The 14,264-nt window shown below is 49.2% G+C and overlaps 1 protein-coding gene across 2 annotated transcripts in view; it reads right to left on the minus strand.

Annotated features, from left to right (window-relative positions):
* The window catches only part of GLCE (glucuronic acid epimerase), a 115,078-nt gene extending 102,259 nt beyond the window's left edge, over positions 1-12,819 (minus strand). The window contains exon 1 of one of the 2 annotated variants that reach the window (XM_075896834.1): positions 12,700-12,819. The gene's annotated coding sequence lies outside the window, so the exon portion shown is untranslated. Of the gene's footprint in view, positions 1-12,201; positions 12,320-12,699 lie in introns of those variants that run through there. The other variant, XM_075896833.1, reaches the window with a different exon arrangement.
* Between the last annotated feature and the right edge of the window lie 1,445 nt (positions 12,820-14,264).

Consider the following 14,264-nt stretch of genomic DNA (forward strand, 5'->3'; position numbering starts at 1 on the left):
CAGCCTCAGGTCACAACCCAAACCCTTTGCATCCCTGTCCCAGGTCACAACTCCCTCCCAGACCCTGTACTCCAATCTCCTACCTTGTGCTCACTTCTGCACCCAACCTCCACAGACCTCACACGTGCTCCATTAGCATAGAAGAATGTGGCCCTTGACCTCTTACCAAATTCTCGGGGGTGCCCCCCCATCAAAAATGATTGCCCGCCTCTAGCTTAATGCTTCAAGCCTACAACAACACTTCATTGTTGGTGCTTTCATTTAATTGGATGTTAAAAGGAGGAGCCAAGGAACCTTAGATCAGTGAGTCTGACCTCAATACCCAAGAAGCTACTAAAGCAATAAGACATTCAATTTGTGAGTACCTGAAGGATGAAAGGGTTATTTCCAATAGCCAGCATGGATTTATTAAGACCAAATTATGCCAAACCCATTTGATTTCCCTCTCTAGCAAGGTAACTGGTTCAGTGGATAGTGGAAATGCAAAAGTCCAGGATATGTTAAGTACACTGCTGCAAGGCTCCTGACATTCCCACATGACATTCTCTTATGCAAGCTGGAGAAATGCAGGCTCAGTGGAACTAGCATTAAGTGGATACAGAACTAGTTAAACAACTCCAAGGAGCGACTATTAATGAAACTATGTCCAGTTGGAAGAACGTCTTAAGTGAAGTTCACAAAGATCTGTTCTGAGTCCAGTGTTAAACCCACTTATTAATGACCTGAATGCAGGAAAAGAGCATCACCGATCAAACGGACACAACAAATCTAGGCAGGGGCCACAAATACTCTCGAGGGTAGAGCCAAAATTCAGAGGGACCTGAAAATAAAATTCAACTAAGATGTCAGGTGCCTCACTTGGGGGAAAAGATGAAATTCACAAATACAGAAGGGGAGAAATGGCTTGGCAGCAGCACTGCTAAGGAGGATCTGGGTGTTGTGGTGAATCAACCTCAAGGTGAGTCAACAAGATGATGCCGTCACAAAAAGCAAATGCAATTTTGAGTTGCATTTACAGAGGCATAGCATGTAGATGATAGGAGATGATATGGGAACACACTTTGAAATAGAAAATGCCCTAAACAAGGTCTACTAACTTTTCCCAGGACAGTAAATACCAAGTAAAATCATGATAAAGACTATAGCTCAGTGGCCTAGTAAACCCAGGGTTGTGAGTTCAATCCTTGTGGAGGACATTTGGGGCAAAATTTGTCAGGGGTGGTACTTGGTCCTGCTGTGAAGGCAGGGGACTGGACTTGATGACCTTCAAGGTCCCTTCCAGTTCTAGGAGATAAATTAATGGCGATTGCCTAACTCTTCTTAGGAGCATAAAACCTTTAGTGCAATAACGGTGCTAATTTCTAATATAGTGAAAGATAAATGAGAACAGTACACAACAGCTTGAGACACATATATACCACAGTCCAAGTAAAATTATCAGATTTCCTCAATCTGTTCTGAAGGTCATTGAAGCCAACATCTTGAATGCTTTAGAATACCAATAAGACTGGAATGCCACATTATTTCATTAATTAAAACTTTCTTCTTTTCTTCTGACAAACCAAATGGTAAAGGAACCGTTCTGAAAAATCCCACTGTAGTTGCATAAGAAATCTACTTTTAAACTTATGGGTCAATCAATTGTTTGGAGAAAGACACCTAAATTTTGAAACTCGGCTTCTCGTTTCACCGTTAGCACTGAGAGATGAGAAAGTATGCCAAAACAGCAAGATGATATTGGTCAAAAAAAGCCATGAAATAGCAGTATGTTTGTAGCAAGTGTTCTGATAATTATCATCACCTATTTATATCAAAGCAGTAACCTAAGTGCCAGTCAAGGTAAGTGTCCCATTTTGTTGTAGGCTGCACAAATAAAGGACAATATCCTTATTTTTCCAGGTAAAAACAGTACCCCAAACTAGTGCGTGTAATTTTATTATAAAGACAGGAAATGTCTCAACTAACTAGAGACTAAATCATCTCCAAAAGAATCTCTTTGCCTATTGAAGTAGCACTGTAAAAGCCAGCATAATAAAGAGAAGTGCTATTGTCAAACAATCCATTAGACAATAAAAAGAGCTCAGGACATTTGTCTTGCAAAAAATTACTGCCAAGTGCTGCCAGATCCAGCTTTTCCTCTGTCTCGGCCATTGGCCAGACACTAATGTTTCAAGCACCTACTAATTTTTAGCAGTGTAATATATCGCACAATACCACCAAGGCAGTCATTTTCTGACGCTTGAGAATACTTAACTGAACTTTATCTCATGGTTTAATATTTTGCTATTGTTTCTATGCCAAATGCAAAGTTTCATTGAAACAAATGTTTTCAAAGAAAAGGTATGGCATGTGCAAGTTTACAACAAAAGGCAAAGTGGGTGGGTTACAGGAAAACAAGAAAGCATAATGTTTTGTTAGTCTTTAAGGTGCTACTAGACTATTTGTTGTTTAAGTTTGTCCTGTTACAGACTAACTCAGCTACCCCTCTGAAACATTACAAACAATAAGCGTAACCCACCTTGTCCCAAATGTAGATAGGTGGGTTTTAAAAACCCACCTCTTAAATATCCTTGGGAGCGCCACCCATAAAGCAGAGATCGTAGGCTCTACTAAGAGAAAGGAGCAATGGTGGTTCCGAAGACACTGCTTTCAAAAGCCCATATTTCCTTTTCCCGATAAGAATGCTTTCCCTTTACTTTTAAATTATTTCTCATATTTGAGAACAGGATGGCAGAAGCCATCACATATGGGGTACAAAAAACTGCATTTTAAAAAAAAAGTGTTAGTAAATATGACTTTGTTTAAACTCACAGAACTAGATTCATTCTTGTCTTGAGCCAACAAGTTGTGATAGCCAATACAAGTCTTCAGAATACATATTACACTAAGTTTTGACAATATACATATCTAAACTCTTTTAAAGGTTTCAGGTTGCAACTTGCCAAATTCCTTCCTTCCCCACCCATACCAGTGAATAGCACTCAGTTTCCATAGACTCATTTATATATTTTTACTATCACTGTGGCATCTGATAACTTTACAAATTCACTGAAGCAAAAACAAGCACTGTAGATGGACATCAACTGAAATCTCTGACCCAGAAAAAGCTTGTTAGTAATGCCAAACAACATATTTGCAGGGCAAAACACTTTTACAGAACATGCTTTGATAGTGTCATTTCACTTGTTCCAAACTTGCCATGTTCAGAAGTGCATAGTGTCCTTAAAGGCTTTCCTGTTCCGATACTGCTGGCTGAGGATTTATTAATAAAATTGGCAATCCCTTCATCTACAGGCTGCATTGTTCAAGTTCATATTAGCTTTAAAAAAAAAAAAGACTACTCTCAAATTGGATTCTGCTGGCCTTCGTTTGCAAAACTCCCATCAAAGTCTGCAAGTGTTGTTTGGGAAGACTGCAGGATTGTATACATAATTCTTCTAGCTATTTGCAAGGCATGGAGTGTTTGCTTGAGCCAACTAAGATTTTGCAATAATGTTATTTATATACATGCATGACACTACAAAGAAAAAATAAAATCAGAGTTGTGTACACACACACACACACAACTTTTAACAGATTTTCCCTTTGCTAGCTCCTTACTGATAATTGTATACATAAAAGCATTCTTCCATAAATAAATTTCATGCAAAAATCTTCATGAAAGGGTTATTTTCACACTGCATTTTTTAAAGTGTTCATGCTATATAGAGATCCCTGCCCCCACCTCCAACACACAGGGTCATGCTAGCGGTTTCCAGGAGTGGTGTAGGGCTGGCCAGGAGCAAATCTGGCTACGTAGCAGTCCCTCTACATCCCCCAGAGATCATGATGGAATGGGAGAATCCCCAGGATTGACCAGTCAATTGCAATCAACCAGTTGGTGACCACTGATCTAGAGCTTGGTAAGTGTGCTGCTGCCTTAGCTAAGGAGGCAAACAGCCTTTAGTCATGCACTAGCAGCTCATACATTTTAAGGATGCTGAAATGCGATTATCTGGCTAATCATATAGTCAATACAAATTGTATTGACTATACGACTAGTCGATAAGCACCACTGTGCACAGCCACAGTGGGGGTGGCTCCAGGAGCCAAATCCAGCCGGAAATGAGCAGTCCTGGCTTGTGCCAGTTCCAGTAGGCCACCCGTGCTGCGCCTCTGCATTTTAAACGGGGTAAGAGCCGGTGAGCTCTTACTCCATTTAAAATGCAGAGGTGCAATGATCAGTGCTAGCTGGAACTGCTCGGTCCTGGCTCGTGCTCAGTCCAGTAGCTCCTGACCACCACTGTTCATGGTGGCCAGCCCTTCACAGCAGCATCCTCTACCTTTCCCTCCCTCCCTCCCCATCAGCTCTGATAGAGGCAGCGGGGGGGGGAGGGGGGGGGGAAAGAGGAGAGGTGGCACCCCAGAGATGGTGCTGAAGAGAAACTAGCTTTTAAGATGGCTCACCCTAGCAACCCCAAAAACCCTGAGAACGCCACAAAGAGCCCAGGGTGAGCAGGGACTGCTTGAGTCCCTGCTCACCCAGTACTCCCTGTGGCACTTCTGCCTTTGAAATGTACTAGAGCCCCAGAGGGCTTTTGTACATTTCAAAAGCAGAAGCGCCTACAGTGAGAATGGCGTGAGCAGGGACTGAAGCAATCCCGCTCGCACTGCTTCCCCGCTGTGCCTCTGCCTCCCCTGCCCCCCATGGAGACGGTGACAGTTCCCCGCAGCACCAGCTCCTGCTTCCCCCCCCCCTCTTGCTGCCGCTCTCTGATAGAGGCAGCAAAGGGTGGGGGAGTGTGACTAGTCGAGTCCCTACTTGACTACGTGATAAGCATTTGCTTATCAGATAGTCAACTTGTCACTAAATCCCTAATGCATTTAGCACCAAAAGCCCCAGATTCAATACTGCCCACTGATGACTGGAGTCTGTCCACATTATTCAGGAAGGCATTTGAGTTCTGTTTGTCTAACCTTTAACTTGCCTACACAACACATCCCAAATGCTGATCTCATTGCTTGAATTGTTTTAGTTTACCCTCCCACAGAAAACTGTTTTATCACCTATTCGTGCCTCTCTGCTATATCCTCCCCCCACTGTTCAAATAAATAAGGTGCTATAAACATTTTACCCAACTGAATGAAATTCACATTTAAAAACACTATTTCATTACTAACACCTTTAGCATAAAAATGCTCAACTATGATTATTAATGTATCCATATTATACCAAGGCTTCAGTTTGAGATCTACTACGAGATTTATCTGGCGTTACTCAGGTCCTGAACTCAAGTAAGTTTTGTTTTTCTTCATTTAAGTCATTGTTCGAGGATGGGGATGAGGAGCTCAGGATGCAGGCTGCCCCAGGCAGAGGGGACAACTCCAGCCTTCACTCACTGCAGCAGCTTGGGGCCAGGTGAGACATGCCTCTCCATGGCTGCTGCAGTTGCTGCAAGCTCAGCCTGGGGAGGAGTATGTGTACCCCAGCAGGGGGACAGAGAGAGACAAACTGACACAAACTCTCTGAAATATATAGTAGATAGATGGGTAGCAAGGAGCCAGAAATGGGGACTGGAACAGCTATAACTCCGTGGGGCTTGCAGGGGGTAGAGAAAGGGCCAGCTATGTCACTGTGCAGTATACAGGCAGTCCCCGGGTTACGTACAAGATAGGGACTGTAGGTTTGTTCTTAAGTTGAATTTGTACGTAAGTCGGAACTGGTGTCCAGATTCAGCCGCTGCTGAAACTGACCAGCAGCTGACTACAGGATGCCTGAGGCAGAGTTTCTCTGCCCCGGGGGCTTCCTGGAATCAGCCGCTGATCAGTTTCAACAGCAGCTGAATCTGGACACCTGGGACAGAGCAGGTGGGGCGCTGCCGGGTAGGTCCCCACAGCGCCGCACTTCGGTGCTGCGGGGACGAACCCGGCAGCACCCCAGCTGCTCTGCCCTAGGCATCCTGATTCAACCGCTGCTGAAACTGACCAGCAGCAGCTGAATCAGGATGCCTGGGGCAGAGCAGCTGGGGTGCTGCCGGGTTGGTCCAGTAGCGCCGAGGAGCGGCGCTGCGGGACCAACCAGCAGCGCCCCAGCTGCTCTACCACAGGCGTCTGCGAGAAAAGCCTGGTCTGCTGGGGGGAGGGGCGCACTAGCTGCGCCCCTCCTCCCCCCAGCAGACCAGGGAGACGCGGGTGGTGGGACCGAGACCCGCCGCGGTCCCGCCGCCGGGGTCCTCCGCGGCTTTGCTCCGCATCTCCCTGGTCTGCTGGGGGGCCCCCCCACCAGACCAGGGAGACGCGGAGCAAAGCCGCGGAGGACCCGGGCGGCAGGACCGTGGCGCGTCTGGGAGATCCCGCCGCCCAGGTCCTCCGCAGCTTTGCTCCGCTTCTCCCTGGTCTGCTGGGGGGGGGGGGGGGGCGGAGGACACGGGCGGCGGGACCTCGGCGCATCTGGGCGGTCCCCGCCACCTGTGTCCTCCGGGGCGAGAGAAGCCCCGTTCATAAGTACGGATCCGATTTAAGTCGGATCCACGTAACCCGGGGACTGCCTGTAGTTGTCCTCTTCCCAGACCCCTCCCTTTCCACTTTGAGAAAATCGAATTCCACACACATCCCATTGTCCTAGCACAACCAAATCCTGACATTGCTTTTAGATACAGTAAAAGGAAGCTGCTTCCCAAATGTGGTGGTCCTAGCTCTTACCATTTAGGAAAAAAGTTCTTGAACAGACAGACTCATGGACAAATAGATGCACATTTCTAAAATATATAGTAAGACTAGATGCTAACAGGGTATGGGCAATATTTTACATAAACATCAGATAGACATAGGCCACAGTTCAATAGATTACTGTACTTTTACATATACAGGTTATGCAGTCTTTTTACATGTGGCCTTGGGAATGATTCAGCAAGGTATTACGCACTATTCCCATGAATTGTTATACAGTACAAAGTAAATAAGCATCTATAATATTGAAATTATATAAACACTAGTGGAGAAAGTCAGTGATAAATGATCAGCAAATACTTTCAAGAAACTGATCATGGAATCATCATCTGACAATTTTTTTTATTTACATTCCTTTGTATTAGGCTACATTTCAGAGTGTTTTCAGATGAATTGCTAACAGAGTAAAAAAAGCTACCTTAGCTGCCACTTTGCATGTAAAAATCAGAGCCAGTAATAATCAGGTAGAAAATATGGAGGGATCTTATTAAAAAAACCAACTATTGGATGATCTAAATCAGGGGTGGGGAACCTTTTTTGGATCGGGGCCAGTGATCCATAGAAAAATCAGTGGGGGGGGGGGGAGGGGGACTGCGCACACAGCTGAGAAGGAAAAAAAAACAAATAAATCCTCGATGTCGTGATCCCTGACTGAAAAGACGACAGACACTCCCGATATTCCCCTCCCATACCAGAGCCTAGGGGCCCCAGCCTAGTAGATTGGGTGTGCTCCAGCACCACAGAGGGGCAGTGGGGGAGGGGGAAATGGAGCACCATTGCTGGGGAGGGTACTGAGCATCAGGGACCAGATCCAGGCAAGCCAGGGGCTGCATCCAGCCCCAGGGCCAGAGGTTCCCCACCCCAATATAAAAATATGCCACCATTGAGTAACAGTATCAAAAGAAAGATTTGCCTACCTCAAAGTCTGAGACTTGCATTCTCAGTGCTTGTTTCCTGACACACTACCAGCCTATTTTCCCTATTGGCAAATAAGGAATACATAGCAATGAGCCATGGGAGAAGATGAGAGAATTCTAAATGCAACAAGTACTCTACATGCCTTGTTCAACCCTCAAAACTAGGTATAGATTAAAGACAAGGACAGTGTTATAGATTCAGCATCTGCAAGATGACAAGTTTACATTCTTAGATACAACAGCATAACAAAACAACATGTGCACTAATTGGTTGCTGATGCACATCTTGGATTCTTTGCTTTGGTTTTCAGGTGCACATCACATACACCAGACAGTTAGGACTTGCTTATTAACCAACTCATTTGTAAACTTACCTTTGAAAACAGTTTGACTAAAACCTAATCTAGCCTTTCAAAATGAAAAGCAGTTCTTATAAGGATTAGGGGAGGGAAAAAAAAAAAAAAAAAAGGACACTGGGCTTTTCTTTACAATCTGGTATGAACACAATATGAATTTTAGCCTTGACATAATGTACAGGTTCCACAAACTAACACATACTTATTCTGAAAAAACTTACAGGTGGATACATAGTATTTGCTCATTTTTAAAGACTGAAAGTTGAGATGATTTGCCCAAGGAGTTGTCACTAGAACCCAATTTTTCCTTAACACTGGATCCTTTTTCTCATCCCTCATTAACTTGTGACTGATCAGTCACTTTGAACTACAGGCAGTCCCGGGGTTACGTACAAGATAGGGACTGTAGGTTTGTTCTTAAGTTGAATCTGTATGTAAGTCGGAACTGGTGTCAGCCGCTGCTGAAACTGATCAGTTTCAACCGCGGCTGAATCTGGACGCCAGTTCTGACTTACATACAGATTCAATTTAACCCAGGCGTCCCCAAGTCAGCTGCGGCTGAAACTGATCAGCGGCTGATTCCAGGAAGCCTGGGGCAGAGCAACTCTGCCTCCGGCTTCCTGTAGTCAGCCGCTGGTCAGTTTCAGCAGCGGCTGACTTGGGGACGCCTGGGGCAGAGCAGCTGGGGTGCTGCTGGGTTGGTCCGGAGCGGCGCTGCGGGACCAACCCGGCAGCCCCCAGCTGCTCTACCCCAGGGGTAGGCAAGAAAAGCCTGGTCTGCTGGGGGGGGAGGCACTAGCTGCACCCCCCCCCCCCAGCAGACCAGGGAGACGGGGGTGGCGGGACGCCCAAGTCCTCCACAGCTTTGCTCCCCATCTCCCTGGTCTGCTGGTCAGACCTGGGAGACGCGGAGCAAAGCCGCAGAGCACGCGGGCAGCGGGACAGCCCGGACGCGTCTTGGCTGTCCGAGCCCCTCCGCGGCTTTGCTCCGCGTCTCCCTGGTCTGCTGACCAGGGAGACGCGGAGCAGCTTTTCTCACCCCGGAGTACACGGGCGGCGGGACCACGAGGTCCTGCAGTCCGTGTCCTCCAGGGCAAGAAAAGCCCCGTTCATAACTGTGGATCCGACATAAGTCGGATCCGCCTAAGTCAGGGACTGCCTGTATCTACACCAGTGGTCTCTAACCTTCTTTCACCCAAGATCACTTTTTAAATGTCAGAACAAGCCAAGATCTATCGCCCCATCCTTCCCCCCAAATCCCCATCCCTTCCGTGAAGCCCCACCCTCTCTATTCTCCTCCTCTCCATCACTCGCTATCCCCAGCCTTTATACACTCTACACTGCCACTTTTTTTCCATTCTTCTGTAGGAAGAGGTTTTTCCAACATTTGGCCTGTCTAGACTGGACCAAATGTCAGAAAAAAAACCCTCTTTTGGAAGCCCTTTATTCCTTGTGGAACAAGGAATACAGGGGTTACCGAAAGAGCATATTTGCTCTTCCACTAAAGAAAGTGGAAGAACAAACGCATCCCTGGATGCAGAAGAGTTTTTCCGGGATCTCTCTGGAATCCCGGAAAAACTCCTGAAGTCTAGCTGCACCCTCACTGATTTGAGGCAGGATGTGTGGGCTCTGGGGTGGGAATGAGGGACTTGGGTGTGGGAAGGGGTGAGAGGTGCAAGCTCTGGGAGGAAATCTGAATGCAGGAGGAGGTGAAGTGCTCCTGCCTGCCCCCTCCCCCGTGTGTAAACATATAACTACTACTATGTCCAGTGGTTACACATTTACACAAATGATAGTTAACATCGCTAACTAAAGCCAATTGCTACTTCTACATCTTGCTAAACCTTTTGAATTCACCTATGAACAAACTAGTCACAAAACTGTCTCGTCATACATAGATTATAAAGGAGTATACATAATTCCACAAAGAGTATTTTGACCCCAATACTTATTCTACGAACAGTGTGAAATGGCAGTTTTTTCTGCTGGGGTTGCTTACTAGACTAATTATATCTTATGCCCTTAATCAGCATTATGTCACAGTACAACACATTTAGAACTAAAATAATTACCTAAATTGATCTGCTGTTTTATAAACAGAGCATCAAGAGGGAGTAAGGAAAAAAAAAAAAAAAAAAAAAAAAAAAAAAAAAGATGTACCTTTATGGTTTCAGATCATTTGCCAAAAAAAACTATTCAAGCACACAACTAGGTTTGAAGAGCATTAGCATTTTATGACATTTCTAAATCAAACCTATGAGACCAAATTGGAGTGGTTTCATGGATATAGGTATTATTTAAGGAAAAGGCAAACCATGAGACCAAATTGGAGTGGTTTCATGGATATAGGTATTATTTAAGGAAAAGGCAATCTCCACTAAAATGGTTAGATTCATACAACTAATACTGTAATAGCTGTAGTGTCAATGATTAAGTACTCTTACGTTTTTATATTTCCTAATAAAAGTATACCAAAAAAAGTCTAAATCCTCTGTCTCACATAAGCAGCTAATGCTCTGCTCCACTTTTATGAAACCAATACCTATGTCAAGACAGAAATCTATGACTTTCAGGAACTAGAATGAATCAAGATCCACTGGAAAATATGCCCCTTATATCAAAAGGGTCAGAATATTCATCTTTGTATCGCCATATTTAATTCACTTAGTCTTTTGACAGCACAAATAGCTGGCAACAAGACAGACAATATCCACTTAATGGAGGCTAAATTAGGAACAGAAGCGCAGCCTGAGGTTTCAACACTTCTGTTTTAGTCAATCCAGATCACACCTTTAAGGAGTTACTAAAACTACCTGGCTACGTCTACACCGGCCCCTTTTCCGAAAGGGGCATGCTAATTTTAAACTTCAGAAAAGGGAAATCCACAGGGGATTTAAATATCCCCCGCGGGATTTAAATAAAGATGTCCACAGCTTTTTTCCGGCTTGTAGATAAGCCGGAAAAAAGCGTCTAGACTGGCCCGATCCTCCGGAATAAAGCCCTATTCTGGAGGATCGGGCCAGTCTAGATGCTTTTTTCCGGCTTATCTACAAGCCGGAAAAAAGCAGCGGACATCTTTATTTAAATCCCGCGGGGGATATTTAAATCCCCCGCGGATTTCCCTATTCTGAAGTTTAAAATTAGCATGCCCCTTTCGGAAGAGGGGCCAGTGTAGACGTAGCCCCTCAGTTCCACATGAACAGGTGCTGGCAGAATACAAAGAGCTATTCACAAACTCTCTTCTATGCCACGCGACACCTGCAGTAATGAAGCACACAAAGAAAAGAAGGCTCTTGTCCAAGTATGTTGGGAAACTGCTACCATAAAAAAAATCCCAAGTAGTATCTCCATAGAACACTGCAGGTCTTGTTATGTCATTCTTGTAAAATGCCACACACCCCCGCAACTAGGATAATAAAGTTTACTCACTCATCAAAATTATCTGTCTCTTTAGCGGATCACCATAAGAATGACAAATTTTAATGAAACAAAAAACAGGGCTGTGTAGCGCTTGAAAGACTAACAAGATGGTTTAGTAGGTGATGAGCTTTCCTGGGTCAGACTCACTTCCTCAGATCAAAAGCTCATCACCTATTAAACCATCTTGTTAGTCTTTCAAGCGCTACACAGTCCTGTTTTTTTGTTTCAGCTGCACCAGACTAACACCGCTAAATTTCTACCAAAATTGGGTTACTCGTAGGATACTCTAGCAACAAAACCTACCCACATCTAACCTCAGTCAGTGCCTTTATCCCCTCCTCCAGAAGGCGCTATGGCTCGCTCTCCTCCAGGAGCTGCAATTTCAACCCTGTCCCCTCCGAAATGTGAAGCCCCCCTCCTAAGCAACACGAGGAAGCGGCAGGACCGAAGCAGGCGTGTTCGCTCGGCAGAGCCCCGGACGCGGATGCAGGCGCAGAAGAAAGGGGGGCAGCGTGTGGATGAAGACAGGTGCAGCCAAGCGGGGGAACGGCACGTACGTGTCCCGGCTGGCTGGTCCTGCGGGGGTCTCCGCCTCGCCTCGAGCCCCCCGCCCAGCGCCCGGCCAGACCCAAACCCGGCCGGCTCCGAGCAGCGCCCCCGGGACCCCCCCCCAGCAGAGCGCGCCCCCGGGAACCCCCCCCCCGGTGACCCAGTAACGCCCCCGGGGCGCAGGGACACCCCGCCCCGAGCACCCCGCAAGTGCCGGGGAGCTGGGCCCCCCAGCACGGGGCGGCTCCCACCTGTGCGGGGCGCGGGCCTCCCTCAGCGCGGCGGCTCCTGCCTCAGCGCCCGGCCCGGGCGGCACCTCACTGCGCCGGGCCCCGCCCCCCCGCTCGTCGGCGGCGCGGCCCACGAGAAGTCGACCGCGAGGGCGGGGAGGGGAGAGGCGGCCCAATCACAGCGCGCCGCTCTCCCCCGGGGCGGGCCCGCCTCGGAGCGCGGCCCAATCACAGCGCGCCGCTCTCCCCCGGGGCGGGCGCGCCTCGGAGCGCGGCCCAATCACAGCGCGCCGCTCTCCCCCGGGGCGGGCCCGCCTCGGAGCGCGGCCCAATCACAGCGCGCCGCTCTCCCCCGGGGCGGGCCCGCCGCGGAGCGCGGCCCAATCACAGCGCGCCGCCCGGCTCCAGGACGCGGGCTAGCAAGCAGCGCCGCTCAGCCCGCCGCGCGCCCACAGCGACCTGCCCCGCCCCCTGCCGGGCGAGAGCGCAGCCTGGGCGCGGGCCGCAGCCGGCTCCTACCTGCGCGGGGCGGCTCCCGGCCGCGGCGGACGCAGGGCGCCAGGGGGAGACGCTGACGGAGGGACCCCGCCGCTCCCCGCCCCCACTTCCCGCGAGAACCCGGCGGGGGGCGGGGACAAGCCAACCAATCGCCGCGCTCCGCGGCCCCGCCCGCACAAGGGGGCGGGCCGGGATCGGAGCCTCCCGCCAATCGCAGCGCGAGGCCGGGGGCACGCGCCCGGGGCCGGAGGGGGGGGGTCGCTGCCACCTTCGGTCCCCCCCCGCGTCCCCTTTGGCAGCTGGGCCCGGGCACCGGGCACCCTAGCGACCCCTCCTCCCCCAACCCCCCCCCGCCCCTCTGTCCCCCACCCCCCTCCCTCACCCAGCCCCCCCAGCCCCCTCCTTCACCCCACCCCCTCCCTCACCTAACCCCCCTCCCAACCCCCTCCGTCTCCCAACCCCCACAGCCCCCTCCCTCATCTCAGCCCCTCAATCCTCCTCCTCTCGGCCCCCTCCCTCACCCAACCCCCCTCCCAACCCCCCTCCCTCACCCAACCCCCCAGCCCCTCCCTCATCTCAGCCCCTCTCAATCCCCCAGCCCCCTCCTGCATCTAACCCCCCTCAGTCCCCCTCCCTCATCTAACCCCCCTCTGCCAAGTAACTCCCCTCCCTCACCTAACCCCCCCAGCCCTCTCTCTCATCTGAGCCCCCTCCCCCTCTAATCCCCCTCAACCATCTCAGCCACGCCCCTCATCTAACTCCCCTCAGCCCCCTCATCCTACCTCTCCCGTCTAGCCCCCCATCTGACCTCATCCATCTCAGCTCCTCTCCCCCATTTCAGTCCCCACTTTCTCTCAGCCTGACCCACACCCTGCCCACGTCCCCTCGCCCCACAAAGTGAACCCAGAACAACCATGTGGGATTTGTGTTTTCCTCCCTCACTTGCTAAGTTGCTGCTCTGCTCTTTGCCTCGAGGCACCTGGCTTGGCCACTGCAGGCAGGCAGGACATGGGGCTAGATGGGCTTTGGGCTGATCTAATGTGGCCATAATGGCCACAGGCCCCATGCTGGCGGCGGTGGCAGCATCGCCAGGATTAGAAGCAGCTCATCTGGGCTTTCTATACTAGCACTTGTGTCAGTCACGTTTTGGTCAGTCGGGGATATGAAAACACCCCTCTTCCCCCTCTCCCCCCAACAGACGTTTCCCAACAAGTGCTGGTGTGGACAGCACTCCAGTCTCCCACCAACATTTCTACTGGTATCATTAAACCATTACAGGAGAGCTTCCAGTGGCACAACTACAGTGGTTTAGCTGTGCCTCTATAAGTGTAGACATCGTCATCAGATGCCAAAGGCTCGGTGGTGGGGAGAATAAACTTCACAGAGCTTGAAGCTCCTCTATATGGGAGTCCCCTTTGAGCCGCCATAGACCTGGTGTTCTCCCCGGCCTTTGTGCTCTCTTTCACCAGCAATCCTTGAACACCTTCTCTCCCCCCATTTGTCTTAGTTAAGGGCGTAGATACTGGCATCCCTCCTCTTTTCTGCACCCACATCATAAGAAATGGGAACAGTCCAATGCTGTTACA

This window comes from Pelodiscus sinensis, chromosome 14 (genome assembly GCF_049634645.1).
Source record: "Pelodiscus sinensis isolate JC-2024 chromosome 14, ASM4963464v1, whole genome shotgun sequence".
NCBI classification, from domain to species: domain Eukaryota; kingdom Metazoa; phylum Chordata; order Testudines; family Trionychidae; genus Pelodiscus; species Pelodiscus sinensis.